Below are 18088 nucleotides of genomic sequence, written 5' to 3'. Positions count from 1 at the left end.
CATCCCCCAGGAGGCACCCTCTACCTGGAATGCCCCCACCCCACCCCATCCCTCCACAGACCTCTTCATTCTTACAGCAGCACCTCCAATCCCATCTCATCCAGAAGACTTGCCAGGATAACAATAATCCAGGAGAGGCTGCTCCTGGGTTCCTCCTCGCTGTCGGGACATGCAGCAGCTCCTATGGCATCCCCTCTCTTGTTCCCCATCATCACGACAAGGGACCATTTACCCAACTCCAAACAGTCTAGGCTGGATTCACTTTTGCATGTACTTGGGATTCCCCTCTGAAAGTGGGTCCTGAAGTTGTTTGCCTTCCCAGACTAGGCTGTCAGCTCCTACAGCCTCGGAGCTCCCAAGGGAAGGAGCTGCCTCTCTCACCGCACGGGGAAGCCCCTAAGATAGGACCTTGTCTTCTCATTCTTCTGCCTCTCTCCAAAGTCCCCAATATCGGGCTCTGCACATAGGTGGCACTCAACACATGTTAAAAGACTGAATTGAAAGGTGTTTCCACATTTCAGCCAGCCAGGCAGTTTGCTTGAAGTGCGAGTCCAGATTTACACAAAAAATTTTACATTGGAGAGTGTGTGTGTACCATTAAAGATGTGAGAGCCCACAGTAGACTTAACATGTTTTTGAAATGTTACAGCAATCCAGCATATGCACAATTTTTTATCAGTCTCCATAGCAGGGATCTCTGCTTTGTTCACAGCTGTATCCCCAGAACTAGAGGAATGTCTGGGGCATGGTTGGTGCTCCCGACATAATTTTGAATATATAAATGAAATTTTCAAAACCATTCCTATTGCCTAAATCAAGGTAGTGGGAAGGGGATAAGATAGGGTTCTTGTTCATAGCCTATGTCCGCATTAGCCCCAGTCCAGTAGGAAAAAGGCAGTGGCATGGAAGGCAGAGCATCTCTCTTCATCCGTGAGGCCCAGGCGGTGAGCAGTGGGCATTAGTAGTGTGACATTCCCCCTCTGCTGCCCCCTGGAAAGAGTCTTCCACCCAGGAGGAGAAACACCGGACCTCTAGTCTCCACTCTCACCTGCCTCAGGGCCTTGCTGTTGTCACCTAAGTTTGCTGCATCTCCTGGGGATGATGATCTCTGTGCTACCCCCTTCAGGGTTGTTATGGGATTGAATGAGATAATGTATCTGAAGGCACTGTGTAAATAAGGTATCAACCCTTGAGGGGTGGTTTTTAGGAACCATGATCCTCCACTCCCTGACTGAACAAGCCCATACATTTGCAAACGAGCGCCCCCATAAGTAGGTTCCTAGAAGCGTTCATATTTAATCGCTCCTTTACCAGGCTGTGTATAGGCTATTTGCTAAGTGGTTTAAGGGCTGCCCTTTCCAATATGACTGATACTAACAACATTTAAAATAAAATGAAAACTTCATTTCCTCTGCTGCACTGGCCATATTTCAATTGCTCAGTAGCCACCTGCAGCTAGGGGCCACTGAATTGGACAGCACAGAATAGAACCTTTCAATTATTGCACTAAGTTCTATTCGACAATGCTGGGGGAGAGCACCCCAGTCATTCTTTTTTCTGTAATTCTTCTTCCCACCTTACTTAGTTTTCAAAATGTGCAAGGGAACAACATACAAAGGCAAACCCAATACAAATTTAAGACAAGCAACTCTTTTTTGTTTTTTTGTGGTACGCGGGGCTCTCACTGTTGCAGCCTCTCCCGTTGTGGAGCACAGGCTCCGGACGCGCAGGCTCAGTGGCCATGGCTCACGGGCCCAGCCGCTCCGCAGCATGTGGGATCCTCCCGGACCGGGGCATGAACCTGTGTCCCCTGCATCGGCAGGCGGACTCCCAACCACTGCGCCACCAGGGAAGCCCCTAAGGCAAGCAACTCTTAGTAAACAGAAGGCATGTATTTAAAACAAGATTTAAAGAGCTGACCATGTGGGAGAATTATGTTTTAATCTAATCCTTCTCTCCATTTAACCAAACTGCATCCATTGTTCCAGTCCTAGATCCAAGATCTCATCTTTCTCCTTTCTCAGGCTGCTCTTGCCCATGGTGACTGTCTTCCTCATAACAGCTATGGCTGTAACTTTCATTGGCAGTGATTCTGGCCTGCACCTGTGTATCTGCACGCCATGTTCTGTGGGCCCGTAGAGAGGGTCCACCACCAGGGTACCCATTCCGGAACCAAGGCCTGTGAGGCAAGGGATGCAACTCTGATTGGTCACTCTGAAATCCCTGTGGGCTCCCGTATATCTCAATAGCATATTCAAATGACCGGTTTTTATACTTGTCTCCACCCGCTATAGACTTGAAGGTCACAGGAATGATAGCAACTCGCGCAGTGCCTGGCACAAAGTTGGCACTTGGAGACTGCTTGTTGAAGAGATGAGTAACTGTTGGTAGAACTGTGTGCTTTTTTCAGGAAGATGACACCATTGAGTTAATATCAGCAGAATCAACGTTTAAAGGTGTGTCTCCAAGAGTGGGGAGGAGGGGCAGGAAGCCATCCGCACCTTCCTGCCCTGAGGCAGCAGTGTCTGTAAAGTGCATTGCTGCGCTTGGGGCTCAGGCCTGTGGTGAGGGGCAAGACTCAGTTTCCAGTCAAGCTCAGGGGCAATTCTGGGGACAAGGGGTAGAATTCAGTGTACTGTTGGGGACAGAGATGAGATAGCTGACCTATGTGAAGCCAGCCTGTGACTTGTTGCCCTCGTTTGCGCTGCGCACAAGCTATTCAGTTCTGCTTAGTGTCCTATGTATGTCATCACCACCAGCCACTGCTGCTTGGTTGACTCGTCTGGCTCCCTGTCCTCTGGGTTTGAATGAGCAGTGTGGTGTATTAGAAAGAACTCAACTTTTGGAATTTCAAATAACTGAATTCAAATCCTGCCCCTCAATCTCAGTCCTCAGCTGTGTGACTTTGGGCAAGTTATCTAACCTCTCTGAGCCTAAGTTTCTTCAGTTACTAAGTGAGGGTAATAATAGTACCTACCTTATTATGTTGGGAGATTAAACAAAATAATGCACGTAAAGTACTTAGCACAGGTCCCAGCCCACGGTAGTTGCTCATTCAGTGTTAGTTTTCTCCTCTTCCTGATATGTTCCCCCACCCACCCACCTTTCGGCTCTGGCCTCTGACCTCTTGGAACTGATCAGGAAGGAACGGCTCTGTCTTTGCCCTGTTCCACCCACACCTGTCTTCTTAGTAGCCATCAGAACTGTTCACTATCTTATTCCCCCAAAGCACCAATCTCTGCTGGGGCTAATCTGATGAACGCACTTGATCCAGGGAGTTAATGCATGATAGTACTTTGAGGTTTTGCCTCCCAGGTATGGTATTATGATAGTAGTCCTATGAGGTATGTCCTATTCCCCAAAGTAATAGCAAGCTCCGCCCTTTCAAGCAAGGAGATATTTTAGTGACTTTCATTTGGCTGCTCTACATAGAGCTCAACTTGCTTCAAAGTCAACTCGAAAAGGGATCCCCTCTGGCAATTTACAACCGAAACTTCTTTTTTTAAAATTTTTTTGTTGAGGTATAGCTAATTTACAATATTATATTAGTTTCAGGTGTACAACATAGTGATTCAACATTTTTATAGGTTATACTCCATTTAAACTTATAAAATATTGGCTATATTCCCTGTGCTGTACAATATATCCTTGTAGTTTATTTATTTTATACCCAGTAGTTGGTGCCTCTTAATTCCCTACCCCATCTCGCCCCTCCCCCCACCCTCTCCCCACTGGTAACCGCTAGTTTGTTCTTTATATCTGTGAGTCTGTTTCTGTTTGCTACATATATTCATTTATTTTTTAGATTTCACACTTAAGTGATATCATACAGTATTTGTCTTTCCCTGTCTTATTTCACTAAGTGTAACACCCTCCAGGACCATCCCTGTTGTTGCAAATGGCAAGATTTCATTCCTTTTTATGGCTGAGTAGTATTCCATTGTCTATATATATATCACAGCTTCTTTGTTCATCTGTTGATGGACACTTAGGTTGCTTCCATATCTTGGCATTTGTAAATAGTGCTGCTATGAACAGTGGGGTGCACATAACTCTTAGAATTAGTGTTTTCATTAAAACCCAACTTTCAGCCTGCAGGTTCAGCCACTGAAGACTCAAAGTGCAATCCTGTTGCAGCCCATTCCTCTCTTCCTGTCCCCACAGAGGAGGAGGAGGAGGATGTCGTTAAAATTTATTGAGCATGTGCTGCGTGTCAAACACTGCTCTAAATGCTTCACATGCATTAACTCATTTAATCCTCACACCTATGAAGTAGTCCTACTCCTTATCATCCCCATTTTACAGATGAGGCAACTGAGGCTAACAGAAGTTAAGTAATTTTCCCAGCTCTGCCTAACCTGAAAGTCCACACACTTCCCTCACTGAACTTTGAGAAGCAAATTCTCACTTGTTTGAGCCCATATACCACTTTATTTGCACTTCTAATACTGAACTCAAACTGTCTTGAATCAAATTAGGAAGCAGTGAAGCACAGTGGTTAAGCACATGGGTTCTGGAATAAGGCCGCTCTGTCACTTACTAAATAGATAAATGGGCAAATTATTTAAGATTTCTGAGCCTTAGATTCCTCATCTGAAAAAAAAGAGGGGGCTTAGCTCACTGGGTTATTGGAAGGATTAAACCAATCAATACCTAGGAAGTACTTGGTACAGTGCTTGGCTCTCCTAGTAAGGCAAGCATTGTATAAGTGTTATATATTCTCATAGGTACTTGTGTATGTCTTACCAATACTATGAGATAGTAAAGCTATGTCTTGCTCATTTTTGTGTTCTCACCAGCAGTGCTAATGCCCAAAGCAAATACTCAATAACTATTCATTGAATGCAGAAAGGAATTGTATAGTCATGTTAATAATCAGTCTGGGTTTATGATACATATCAAGTATCCTTATTTGGGTAAAATTATCACAGCTTGTCCAACAGGTGCTCAGATGGGTCAACACCAAGAGTTAGCAGAAATAACACAAAGATGGGAACTCCCCTGCTCCCAGTTGGTAGTGGCTGTTTTGACTGGAGTAATATAAAAAGTAGAATGGGGGGGCTTCCCTGGTGGCGCAGTGGTTGAGAGTCCGCCTGCCGATGCAGGGGACACGGGTTCGTGCCCCGGTCCGGAAGGATCCCACATGCCGCGGAGCGGCTGGGCCTGTGAGCCATGGCCGCTGAGCCTGTGCGTCCGGAGCCTGTGCTCCACAAGGGGGGAGGCCATAACAGTGAGAGGCCCGCGTACCGCAAAAAAACAAAGAAAAGAAAAAGTAGAATGGGGAGCGGACATCCGGAGAATGATGAGCCTGGTCGGTAATGACAGAAATCTCATAACAGAAAGAGTCCCAACCGCCTCATTATGCAGATGGAGAAACTGAGGCCCAGAAAGGAATAGTGACTTGCCCAAGGTTACACAGAAAGCGAGTGGCAAAGTCAGGACAGAGAGCTAGGTTTCATTAACTCCTGTCTCCTGTGTTTCCCTCAGTGCCTTTCGGCATACAGGTGTCACGGCTGAGCAGTGCCCCAGCTGACTGTGAAGGCACTCAAGATGGCTGTGGTTAGGCATAGACTCTCTCCACGATCAGGCCTGCTGGATCACATCATAATAATGAACCTTCCCAATATCACTCATCCAATTTGTTCCCTAAGACATAGGCTAAATTAATGATCAAAAAGTTCAGTAGCAGCGACCTTGGTGAAAAGTCTTTAGGAAGAGCCTCAAAGCTTGCCCTGTCTCTGGAGCTACTTAACAGGAACTTGAAAAACAGCAGAAAAGGCCAGCTGCTGGTTGATGCCTCACTAACTAGCTCCTTGACAAATGATCTTTGGTTGGCTAAGCACGAGCAGAGAACATGAATTTTCACTGTCTCATTACTATTTGTCTCTCTAATACCATTGGCTAGAATTGAGCTTTCTAACTCATCTATATGCCCCAGAGCAGCCAGCACAATGTTTGCCATAGAGTAGATGCTTAAGACATCCTCAGGGATCAACTTCCCCACTTTGAGTGTGAGACCATGATGTTAATTACATGGAAACTAGCCTGAAACTTACTCTATAAATCAAAAGACCCTAATGACCATTTGGAGGGAAAAACCTGGTCGTCGGGATCTGGGGACATTGTTAGGGTTTCTTCTTCAGCTAGCTGTATGATTCTCCCCTCGCTTTGGTGTCCATTGCCTGCCAATCGTTATCACCAACTGGAGCCTAACCCTGGCCACATACTAAGATCTTGCCTCTCACACCTGCCCTTTCCCCAAGCATGCAAAGTCAAATACTAACCATTATAAGGTATCACTTTTGCAAAACTTAGAGAAGTAGCCATTTTGCAACATAACCACACTACTTCTATTCACATCTCTGGCATTGAATACCATACCCCAGTCCCCCAGCGTGTTAAATCCTTCCACAGGGCATATTTCGGCCACTCCCAAATGGGTTCCAAATGTCCCGGAAATGTTTATTCTACTTATACATTTCTTCCAACTTCTTTGCAAACTACATACAGTCTCAGCTTCTCTTATATATTTAAGAGATCTGGGGTTCCCTCACAGATACACCTCACTTGACACATAACTACGTCCCTGAAAGGTATTATGGCGATGGAATTCAGATAACCAGCCAGATTTCAAATGTTTTTGATGGGTTGACTGTTCACTAGAGGGATTGGTCCTAAGAGGGCTCCTCCAAGAAGGCGGAGCCCCCGCCGCCACCCCAGCCCCACAGAGTTGTCCCCTTTTCCCTGCATCCTGCCCGTTTCTTTCTGATCCTTTGGCCTCGCCCAGAGCCACGCAGGTCCCCGTTCCTCCCGTTGGTCTTTCAGAGCAGTTTCATTTCCTCTGAACATCCTCTATGACGTCTCCCAGGAGTCTTCATCCTTCCTCTCCTCTAGGGTCTATAAATACACTGGTCCCCCAGGAGAGGGCTGTGAATTCCTTCCTCAGGCAGCAAAGCCCTGTGAACTAGGATGGCCACTCCCTAATGAGCAGGTTTATCTCCAAGGTCCAGTGGACCATTGAACCTTTTTTCTTCTTGCTTTGCTGGCGAATCTAATCTGGACTTACATCAGGTGGGATATTATATGATCTCAAATCTGGTTCCTTTGTGTGCTGAGACAGAGCAAAGACTGGCGGGGACCAGGTGTTGAGTCTATTGCCAGTCTGGCTGTGAGCTTAGAGCTCTGAGATAATGAGGTTAAGTCAGAGAGATCACCTTGGTCAGCTCTGCTCCATCCCAGATCCAAGTTTGTACCCCTACATTGATCAGAGATTGGCACCATCACCACATGGGTCTTAACCCTGACCACAGACTGAGATCTTCTTGGCTTCTCACTTCTTCATTTTTCATACATTTCCTGAACACATAAAGAGAGAGCCCAGTAATGTACTAACCTTAAAAAGGTAACACTTTTGAAAAAAGAAAAAAAGAAGTAAAAGAAAAGTAGCCACTTTACAGCAAAATCCCACAGATTAGTTTCCCAAGGCCTCTGTAACAAACTACCACAAACTTGCTGGCTTAAAACAACAGAAACGTATTTTCTTACCGCGCTGGAGGCTAGAAGTCCGAAATCCAGAAGGCTGTAAGGGGGAATCCTTCCTTGACTCTTTCAGCTTCTGATGGCTGCAGGCATCCCTTGGCTTGGGGCTGCATCGTTTTCACATGGCCTTCCCTTCTGTCTGTGTGACCTCCCTCTGCCTCCCTCTCTTGTAAGGACAATTGTCATTGGATTTAGGGATCACCTGAATAATCCAGGATGATCTCATCTTGGGATCCGTAACTTCATTACATCCGCAAAGACCTTTTTTCAAATAAGGTTACATTCACTGGTTCTAGGGGTTAAGACACAGCCACATCTTTTGGGCACTCCCATTCGACCCACTGCACCGCACTACATCCATTCGCACCCCCAGCATGCTGGAATCGTAAGAGCCTGAACTTTCTGTCCATTTTGCCTCCAAATATCTCCCAAATATGTACACTTCTCTATGTTTCTGCTGCCCCATCCTCATTCAAGACCCGTCATTCCTCACACATCATTCTCCAAAGCAGCCAGAATGATTAGGCCGGCCCCGCTCTGCCTGCAAGCCTTCTGTGGCTCCCTGCGGCTCTGAGGGTCAAGACCCAACTCTTGGCCGTGGCCCGCAAGGCCCCACCCACCTCGCCAGTCTCCTCTCTTGCCTCTCTCCCTCTTTCTCTCTGCAAGGCCAAGTCGCTTCCTGCCACAATGCCTCCTCAATACTCTTCCCTCCTCTTGGAGAACTCTCTACCCCACTCCATCTTCTCAGCTAACACCCATCATACATCAGCTCAGCTCTAAGGTCAAATGACACTTCCTCAAGGGATGCTTTCCCTCGCCCCCAGGCCAGCTGAGATTCCCCAGTAATAACATCCCTCATAGGTTGCGATTACATTTGCATTGTATTAACGCCTCTCCCCACCTACCTGTCCCCCAATCCCATTAGACTAAGCTCCAGAAGGGCAAGGCCTGTGGCTGTCTGGTTTCATCACTGTATCCTCAGCACCTAAGCAGTGTCTGACACATAGTAGGTGTTCAATCATTATTTGAATGACTATATGAATGAATGAATTAATTAGTTAATTAATCCAAACATCTGTGTTCTGATCACTCATGTTCCTCTCCTAAAAATGAGAGAAGCAATGCCTATCTCACAGGGTTGAATAATAATCAAAATGAGGGCTTTCCTGGTGGCGCAGGTGTTGAGAGTCCGCCTGCCGATGCAGGGGACACGGGTTCGTGCCCCGGTCCGGGAGGATCCCACATGCCGCGGAGCGGCTGGGCCCGTGAGCCATGGCCACTGAACTTGCGCGTCCGGAGCCTGTGCTCCGCAACGGGAGAGGCCACAACAGTGAGAGGCCCGCGTGCCGCAAAAAAAAAAAATAATAATAATCAAAATGAGATCATGGAGGGGAAGGAGCTTTATAAACCATGAGATGGCTTACTAATTTAAGGAATCATGATGATACTGATCGATGTCATCAGCCTTTTGGGAGCCAGGAAAGTATACTGCCGAGGGCCTGGGGCAGCAGGAGAAGCAAGGGTGGAGGTGAGAAAGGATCCTTGAGGTCATTCCTCCGGATAAGAAACTCCTGTAGGAACTCTGCTGTGTAGGATAAGATTACAAGCACACTCAATTCCTCTGCTTCAGACTTGAAGCTCCTAACTTATCACCCTCTGGATCAAAAGAAAATGCCACTCTCCTCAAGTATAAATATTGCCCCAAGTCACCCAGGGCACTTAGGGTTTTGTTTGTCTTCTTTTAAAGCATCTGCTCCAGGTGCAGGCTGAGGAGAAGGTGACAGCCTTCTGGGCTGGGTCCATCTCCGCAGGTGCTTTCCACGAGGTGATCCATCAGCCATGGCACTGGCTTAAGGCGCTGACCAGCTGACAAATGACTTTGAAGCGTGCCTCTTAGCTTTTCATTCTTTCCCTTCCTTGCCTTCTTGGCTTTCACTGCCAACAGGCGGGGAGGGGATCACCTCCTTCCTCCTCCTCCTCTGGCACGTCCATCTAGAAGGCATCCCTGGAGGCCTAACATTCCAGCTCTTCGGTGTCTTGCATTTGATTTCCCCAGACCCTGTCAAGTCATAATCTCCTTTCCTGCAGGGAAGGGACACTTCCACCTCTTCCTCCATATCCTCTCAGCTCTTTGCATTTGGGTCAAGAGACCTAAAAAGGCCATTTCTCATTTCCATCTTGTCTTCCATTGTTTTTTCCCCTGGGATGTCTATGCATTCATGGCCCTGAGATGCCTCACTGGTCTGGAATGTCCATGGCGAGCCGATCCTCTGAATCATAGACTTAAAGAAATTGGAAAGAGCAGAGCTCATTAGGCTGTCGTTTCCCCAGTTTCCTCCTCTGACCTGGATGTCTTCCCACTGGCTGGATGGTGCGCTTCCCTGCCCCGTCGTTCCGCTGGGCTTTGAGGCTCTGTCTACACAGTCCCAGAAAGGTAAAGAACAAGGCCTGTCTCTCAATAATTCAGGCAAAATCCTGTTTTATCTCAATGATTCGGGTATCCTATTACAAAGCACCATTTTGGTACAAGGCTTTGGGATAAATCCCTCTAATAGGTGTCACAGAACCAGAGCTGGAAAGGACCTTGCAGTTCATCTGTTCAAAAACCTGCTTCTTTTTTTGTTTATAGCTTTTTTGAGATATAATCGACATACAGTAACCTGCACATTTGCATGCCATACAAAAAGTGTGCAATTTGCTGTTTTGACATACATATACCTCCATGAAACCATCACCACTCTCATGTTTCCATCACTCCCTAAAACTTCATTCTGCCCCACTGTAACTGCTCACTCCATCCCCTCCCCAGTCCCCCGTCCCCAGGCAACCACTGAACTGCTTTCTGTTACCGTATAGTTTGCATTTTCTAGAATTTTATATAAATGGAATAACACAGTCTGCATTTTTTTTTGCTGGTTTCTTTCACTCGGCAGAATTATTCTGAGATTCACTCACGTTGTTGTATGCATTAATAGTGTCATGTGTATCAGTAGATTGTTTCTGCTTTCTGGCTATTGTGAAAAATGCTTCTATGAACACTCATGTACAAATTTTTGCATATATGTATGTCTTCAATTCTCTGGGTATGTCTATGAGCTTCTACCTTCATACGGTAACTATATTTAACCTTTTGAGGAACTACCAAACTGTTTTCCAAAGCACCTGTCCCATTGTACAAACCCACCAGCAGGGCACGGCGCTCCTACTTTTCCTCATCTTGCCATCTTATTCTACGTCGTTTTTTATTTGAGCCATCCTAGCGATGTAAAGTGATATCTCATTGTGCTTTTGATTTGACTTCCCTAATGACTACTGATAATGAGCATCTTTTAATGTGCTTATTGACTGACCTTTTATACATCTTCTTTGTAGAAATATCTATTCAAATCTATTCCATTTTAAAAATTGGGATAGGGAATTCCCTGGTGGTCCATTGGTCAGGACTCTGCGCTTTCACTGCCGGGGCCCAGGTTCAATCCCTGGTCGGGTAATTAAGATCCTGCAAGCTGCACGGCCTGGCCAAAAAAATAACTTAAAAAAAAGTTTTTTTAATAAAAACTGGGATATAATTCACATAACGTAAAATTCACCATTTTACAGTGTACAACTCAGTGATTGTTAGTACATTCACTAAGTTGTGCAACCATCACCACTATCTAATTCCAGAACATTTCCACCACCCTAAAAAGAAACTCCGTATCTATTGGGTTGGGCGAAAAGTTCGTTCGGGTTTTTCTGTAACATCTTAACATCTCCGTAAGATGTTACAGAAAAACGCGAACGAACTTTTCTCCCAAAACAATATAAGCAGTCAGTTCACCCCTGCCTCCATCCCCTGGCAACCACTAATCTACTTACATCTCTATGGATTTGCCTCTTCCATACATTTCATATAAATGGAATCGTATACTATGTGACCTTTTCTGAATGGCAGAGGGTGGGAGTGGGCTGACAAGAGAGCCAGTTTCTCAGTGGAGACCATGCCCGTGCCCAGGGAACCACTGCCAAGATGGAGGCGGGTGGGTACAGGCCCCAAAGCCAGTGTTGAGCACCCAGGCACAGGATTTTATCCATATGTTTTCCCCCTAAAGGGGCCACAGTCTGCTTTTCTCAGAAGCTATGTGTCCTCCAGGAAAGGACCCAGTGCCTGTGGCTTTTGGAAGGAGGCACCTTGGCTCTTTGGCTGGGCAACAGCTGGGTGCCCTGGCTTCCCGCAGCTGCTGGAGAGACAAGCAGAGTGTTTACCCAATGGCCCCAGTGTACTCAGAGGACTCGGGCTCTGAGTTACACAGCAAACAGCTGGCTTCGGAGGGGCTGCGTCCTGGGCGCTGAGACTCGGCGCCTCCAGTGATGTTTAAGCCTCACCGTGAACATGCTTCCTCCACTCTCATCCTCCTCCGGTGAGGTTGGGGGGGGGGCTCATTTACGAACAGGGACCCGACAGGTGGCTTTTTTAAACGCTGGTTCTAGCGGAACACTCCCCAAAACGAACACAAAGTTTTTTGTCACCAGGTGCATGTGTAAATTGGTTGCAGACTCTGCCACCCGCTGCAGCAGACAGCAGCGGTCTTTCCAGTAAGAAGACATTTCCTGGCTGGGCACCCGGACAGGCGGGCGGGTGGCGGCGGCGCAAGCAGTGCCAGCCAGCCCGGGGAAGCCACGCGCTCCGTCCCCGGGGGCCAGTGCAGCGCCCGCCGGCGCCCTCGGGCCTGCAGCCTCCCCTCGTGGCGCGCCGGGCCGGGGATCGGTTCCCCGCGCTGCAGCCGGAGCTCCGGGCCCAAGTCTCCCACGCCGGGCGGGGGCGTGGGCGTGGGCAGCGTGACCCTGGGTCCCGCCCCCGACGCCCGAAGCCCGGAGCCCCGCGACGAGGGGGTCCCGGCTCCACCCACCCGGCCCATCCCGAGAATCGGGGCTCCTGGCCAAAACAGAGCGGACATTCAGAACCCATTTGATCGCTTTGGGGCGGGGCGGGGGCTGGGGGAGAGTTGCAGGCAGCTGTCTCTTCGAGAGCCATTCCCCCGCGCAAGCAACGCTAGCAGTCGTCGCTAGGCCCAGCCCCGCAGTTAGTTGGGTGCAGGGACGTGACGGGACCGGGAGGGATGGTCCTTTATTCTATTGTTCCCACTCATCAGAAAGGGCTCCTAGCAAACGTAGTCTGCTAGTCCCAGCTTTCCCCACGAAATGGAGAGCTCTGCTTTGCCGTCGTTATCCAGGATGGGTTTTTTGTCCATGCTAAGACCTTATTTACAGTATTACACTAGGATGTCGACCCAGCAGCCCGGCAAAACGGTCAGGCAGCCATTAAGTGGACTTGTGGAGGAGTGGAGATGTGCTGCCACCCAAACAGTCACACATTCCCCTGGAAACTGGGGGCATCCGGAAGTCCACACTGTCCTGCCTGGCTCCTTGACATTGCTTTTCAGACATTATCACTTGGACATATCACTTGGGGTCCTCGTTAAAGTGCAGATTCTGATCTAGAAAAGCTGGGTGGGGCCTGAGGTTCTGCATTCCTAACAAGCTCCGGGGTGATGCAGCTGCTGCCCTGGACCACACCGGGGGGAGCAAGGGGTACAGCATTGCTCTCAACTGCAGCTGCACATTAAAATCACCTGAGGAGCCCAAAACGCTTGAAGTTTGCTAAGAGAGGAATCGTAAGTGTTCTCGCCACACAAAAAAAGGTAACTACGTGAAGCGATGGATTTGTCAACTCCATTGTGTAATCATTTTGCAATGTATACATATATCAAATCATTGTGATGCACACCTTTAAGAAAACATCATATTGTACAACCAAACTATACACAATTTTAAGGTGTCAATCATACCTCAATAAAGCTGGGGGAAAAAAACAAATTAGGCCAGGCCCCACCCCTAGATATTTTGATTTAAATGGTCTGGGGTGAGGCCAGCCTTTTTTTTTTTTTTTTTTTTTTTTTGCAGTACGCAGGCCTCTCACTGCTGCGGCCTCTCCCGTTGCGGAGCACAGGCTCCGGACGCGCAGGCTCAGCAGCCATGGCTCACGGGCCCAGCCGCTCCGCGGCACGTGGGATCTTCCCGGACCGGGGCACGAACCCGCGTCCCCTGCATCGGCAGGCGGACTCTCAACCACTGCGCCACCAGGGAAGCCCCTTTTTTTTTTTTTTGAATTAAGTTTCTCCAGTGATTATAATGGGCAGCCAGGATTTTTTTGTTGTATTTTTTCATATTTGTTAAATATGTGATCATTATTTTCTATTCTCTCTCTCTGGGCAGCCGGGACTGAGAGCCACTTGTGGAAGTAGCTGCGAAGAGGGACTTAGGCTGTAGTCAAGGATATTGATTCCATACTGGGCCCAACTGTAGGGTTCCGTCCATGACCTAGATTAGGAATTCAGATTGTGATCAAAGGACATAATTAGTTCATATGGTTTCATATACCTCATCTTACCTCCCATTCATTCAATCATCAAATATTTCTTGAGCCATTAAATTGTGCTGGGCACTGTGCTAGCTAGTAAGGATTCAGCAGTGAATGACAGACACGGAGCTGACAGTTTAGTGGTGAATATGGACAGTAATCAAATAACCACTGAAATAAATGCAAATGTACGATTGGATGACTGCTAGGAAGAATCTGATTTAAAGTGTATGTGGGAAGGGGGCAGGAAAGTGACAATTAGTTACCTGTAATCGGAAGGATGAATTGTCACTCTCTAGGTGAAAGGGGGTGGGCTGGATGAAAGGAAAAACGTTCCAGGCCGAGAGACTGACAGCTGGGCAGTGTGGCCGGAGTGCAGAGTCGAGGTGGCCCTGTGTGCCACATGAATCTGGAGGGGTAGGGGTGTATATATGTAGAGCAGAGGTTCCAAGTCCTGGCTGAGAATTAAAATCCCCAGTGAACTTCAATAAGTATACCCAAGATTGGCTTCCGATCCCTAAGTCCAGATTTAGTGGTCTGGGGTTGGACCTGGGCATCATTTGCTTAAAGTCTCCACAGGTGACTGTAATGTTGAGTCAAGGATGAGAATCATTTGACGTGGACCCACATTAAAGCTTTCGACCTTTATCTTAAGAAGCATAGGAGGGAGAGATTGGGAATGACATATATACACTAATATGTATAAAATAGATAACTAATAAGAACCTGCTATATAAAAATAAATAAATTAAATTAAAAAAAAAACATGGGAGGGACTCCCCTGGTGGTGCAGTGGTTAAGAATCCGCCTGCCAATGCAGGGGACATGGGTTCAAGCCCTGGTCCTGGAAGATCCCACACGCCACAGAGCAACGAAGCCCGTGTGCCACAACTACTGAGCCTGTGTGCCACAACTACTGAAGCCCACGCACCTAGAGTCCGTGCTCCGCAACAAGAGAAACCACCGCAATGAGAAGCCCACGCACCGCAACGAAGAGTAGCCCCCGCTCGCCACAACTAGAGAAAGCTCATACAGCAACGAAGACCCAACGCAGCCAAAAATAAATAAATAAATTTATATAAAAAAAGAAGCAGCAGCATGGGAAGGCATTGACATGTTTAAGCAGACAGGTGACATGATCAGATTTGCATTTTAAAACAGTCTGGCTGCAGAGTGAACAGATGGGAGGGAGGCAGATGTGTGGAGAAGTAATGCATTAGACCAGGTGAGAGATGACAGTAACTGGGGCGACGGTGGTGGTGGAAAGGAGTGGATGAACTCAAGGGCTACCTTGGAGGTGAAATCAGCAGGACTGAATAATCGATTGGACATGGGAAATAGAGAGGCAGGGGCGGGGAGGAACTGTCAAGGATTTGATAGAAAATTTCCAAGTTTCTGACTTAGACAGTTGATGTTGGTAGCATGGAGATAGAGAAGACTGGAACAGGACCACATTTGGAAGGAAGGTCATAAGTTTGGTCCAAGTGGAGCTATCAAGTGTGCAGTTGGATACGGTGTCTGAAGCTCAGAAGAGAGATCAGAGCTAGAGATATTCATTTGGGAGCCATCGGGATAGGTATTTGAAGGTAATTGGTCACTGGGGGAAAGATCGGAGAATGGCGAGACAAGAACTAGGAGGGACCTTGAAGAACTCCAACGTTGAATGGCTCGCTTTCCCAAGGTCCATACTATAGGGCTGTACTGACCTTTCCCCTTCCTAATCGCTGTCACCTTCCCCGCCCCCATTCATTAAAGACTTTGGGGAAAACAGTCCACGATTTTCTTCTCTTCCAGAAGCACCCCCACTATCATGGATGACTTGTGTTCATACGGACATGGCTTCCAACACCTCGGCCTCTGCGTTCCTTAACTTCCTCACCTTTACCTCTTCTGCACTCCCCCTCAAGCTACACTTACACAGTCACACCTTGGGCCTTGACGTCACTCTCAACTGTGCCACTTTAAAAGTCACTCTTTCAAGATGTGGTACATATATACAATGGAATATTACTCAGCCATAGAAAAGAATGAAATAATGCCATTTGCAGCAATGTGGACCTAGAGATTGTCATACTGAGTGAAGTAAGTCAGACAGAGAAAGACAAATATCATATGATATCACTTATATGTGGAATCTAAAAAAAATGATACAAATGAACCTATTTACAAAACAGAAATAGAGTCATGGATGTAGAAAACAAACTTATGGTTACCTGGGGATGGGGCAGGGAGGGATATATTGGGAGACTGGGATTGACATATGTACACTACTATATATAAAATAGATAACTAATAGGGACTTACTGTATAGCACAGGGACCTCTTCTCAATACTCTGTAATGACCTATATGGGAAAAGAATCTAAAAAAGAGTGGATATATGTATATGTATAACTGATTCACTTTGCTGTACAGCAGAAACTAACACACCATTGCAAATCAACTACACTCCAATAAAAATTTTAAAAAATAAAAATCACTCTTTCAAGCCTCGCCTCTTGGCTACCTCCACATCTTCCAGTTTGCTTGTTTATTCCCATGAGAACTGTTCTTCGACCTCTTTGGGCTGTCCAGTCCACTGACCCTTCTATTTTCCCCACTTTATCAGCCCTCTGCTTTCTTCACTTCCTCACTATACAGCCTAGAGTCTATGGCCTGTCCCTTTATTACCAAGGTGACTAAGTCCTCCCCAAAGATTGGCGTTGGCAGCCAGACGCTGGGCAGGTGGGGTCAAGGCTGAGCTCTTCGGTGAGTACGCGGAAGGCAGGCTTCTGTGCTGCAGATTAAAATTCAGACCTGGGTGCTCTGTGTACCGGGAATGGTGACCGACTCAGCACGTGCAAGTGTGTAGGTCCCCCTTGGAAGAAGTCACCAAGAGAGCTGGGGCCGATTGCAGTCAGACGTGCACGCTCTCACCTGGGGCTCTTGGCCTTGTTTGTGTGCCACAGACCCCTTAGCAGTCTAGTGAAGCCTAAGGCCCCCTTCACAGAATAATGTTTTTAAATGCGTAAAATACAGAGGATTATAATGGAAATCAATTATACTGAAATACAGCCATCAATGTAGTTTTTAAATGTGTGATATATGTGCCTCATTTTCAGCACATTAAATAATAAGATCTAGCAGCCAGGCTTATAACTATCAAAATTTCACAGTAGTGATGAGCATACTCATATTTTAAGATTCACTCAACATGATATGAAAATATGTGTCGTTCCTGTTGGTGACCGAGTCACAGGCCCTCTAAGATCATGGTGGGTTGTTGCCTGCAGTCAGGATTGAAGGAAGTGCTAAAAGGTAGTTAAGAGAGAGCAGGAATAAAGATGCAATTTTCCCCATCCATGTTCATGAGCCCTCTGAACTCTAGCCACAGACCTTAAAAGACCAGGGATCCAGGTTAAGGACCCACGTAGCCTTCCTGGTGGTCCTCTGTGGAAATCGCCCTTTGCTTGAAGTCCCCTCACTGGAGGTCTCTTTTTCAGGGGCAGGGATGGGGCTGGAGATCGGGTGTTTAGAAACCACCTGCGGTCCTGCCTTCCCTCCTCTGCACTCTTAGAGCCCATGTCTTTTGGTTTTCTCTTGTGACAGGTAGAAGACTTTCCACCTCAAGTAGTGTTCCTCTTTCAACTCGCGTCAGCCGAATTCAGGACTCTGTGCTAAGCCCTGGGCACAGGAAGAGGGGCCACAAAGATAGAGCCGTTAGTAATAACTACCACCTAGCAAACGTTTTTTATATGCCAGACACCATGCCAGCACTTCATTCATCCATTCAGTCCAAATTTACTGGGTGCCAGGCACTGTGCCAGGGGCTGTTGGGATGCAGTCAGTAAGACAGCTAAACTCCCTGCTCTCATGAAGCTTTCGCTCTAGTGGGGAGGACAAATGGTTATACGAAGTACATAAGTAAACGATACAGTGGGAAATGCTATGGATGAAAATAACGCAGAGAAGACGGAGAGGGTACAGTGTCAAACGGGGTGACCACGGACCGTCGGACTGAAGAGGTGGACCTTTGAAACTAGACCTGGAGGGAGTGAGGGGTGAGCCTCTGCAGGTATTTGGAGGAAGAGCATTCTGGGCAGAGAGGACATCCAGGCAAAGCCCCTGAGGCTGGAAAGTGGAGGAAGCCTGTCTGGCTGGAGGAGAGGAG

This window comes from Lagenorhynchus albirostris, chromosome X, assembly GCF_949774975.1.
Source record: "Lagenorhynchus albirostris chromosome X, mLagAlb1.1, whole genome shotgun sequence".
Taxonomy (NCBI): domain Eukaryota; kingdom Metazoa; phylum Chordata; class Mammalia; order Artiodactyla; family Delphinidae; genus Lagenorhynchus; species Lagenorhynchus albirostris.
This window is presented reverse-complemented; position numbering follows the sequence as displayed.